Raw genomic sequence first — 1485 nt, 5'->3', positions numbered from 1 at the left:
CGGTGAATGCGTGTGGATATGTACCCGTACGCATTCGGAGATGTGCGTGCATGGATATGTTTATGCACAGGTCGGGCTGGTTACGCTGAAGCGATCTGCGCTGCTGGGGGCTTATCCTCGAGTTCAAAACAGAGAGATCCTCGGTAGATGCTGTTATTGAGGTCGTGGATGCACTTCATCAAGCCGAGGTACACAGCCGCCGATCTCGACGGATAGTGCTCCTCATAACACTTGATGTCAGAAACGCCTTCAATCCCGTAAGATGGACAGATATTCTGGGTACTCAGAGTGAAATTATGCGGTGTTTCCAACGATTAATTAATTGAAGTAATAAAAACTTGTTGTTTCTTTTTCGTTGGTGTGGGTATTTATTCTTGCAAAAACCGATATTTCGGGAACCACTTGTTCCCTTCATCAGTGCAAACAAGATATTGAGGGATTATCTGAAAAACCGCTCGCTGCTCTATGAGATGCTGGAAAGCCAAAGGAGGATGAAAATCTAACCATCCTAGGGCCGGACCTCTAAAACACTTCCTACGATAGTCTGCTGAGACTCGATATGCCTGAAGAGTCGCGCCTGATCGGTTATGCAGATGAAGTTGCAGTATTTGCAACACTTGGCATATTGGTGGATGGATAACTGCTCATGGTTTCACCCTTGCACTGAAGTAGTCATCTTGGCCAGAAAGAGGATCCCGACCCTGCGTCCCATATCAATCAAGAAGTCGACTATAAAGTCAAAATCAGCGGTTAAATAGCTTGGTTTAATGATCGACTCGAAGATGAGCTTCTTCGAGCAAATCAAAGCAACAGCGGACAGGACTACAGGTAGAGTTTCCCCTTGAGTCGGCTAATGGCGAATGTTGGGGGCCCCATATCTACTAGGGAGTTGGGTCTGTTCTATGGCGCGGAGGTATGAACTGATACCCTTGACAAGGAGGTGCATCGTAAGCGCCTCGCTCAAGTGAAGAGGCGGGAAGCTTTGCGAGCGGCGTCTGCTTATCGCACTATCTCAGGACCGGCCCTGATGGTGATCGCGGGGTGATCCCCGTTGTCCTTATTAAGGAACATAAAACCATCTACAGCCGCAAGTCAGAAAGTTAAGAAAGGTGATTGTTCGTGAAGAACGCCAACGCCTACTTACCGAATGGCAACTCTCTTGACAAAATGAGCCAAAAAGCAGTTGGACTGCGCGGCTCATCGACAATTTAGATTCGTGGCAGAACGGAATGCACTGTGAGATTGATTGGTAGAGGTCTTTAGTCTTACCTGCACAACATTGGGATGGCGTAATATTTTAATTGAGTGTTCTGCAATGGAGTGAGTTGACGCTGAGCAAACCTTTTTCTCTTGTGAAAGGTGCGAAGAAAGTTGAACTCTGCCATGAAACCATGAAAGTTACTGCCTACTGATCATAGCTCGTAACCCACTGATCATAAGCCACCATATGTCCCAGAAAGAACATGGGTAATGAAAGTATATGAA

Source organism: Hermetia illucens, chromosome 5 (genome assembly GCF_905115235.1).
Source record: "Hermetia illucens chromosome 5, iHerIll2.2.curated.20191125, whole genome shotgun sequence".
In the NCBI taxonomy this organism is placed as follows: Eukaryota; Metazoa; Arthropoda; class Insecta; order Diptera; family Stratiomyidae; genus Hermetia; species Hermetia illucens.
The sequence above is the reverse complement of the archived record's forward strand: the minus strand, read 5'-3'. Positions refer to the sequence as shown.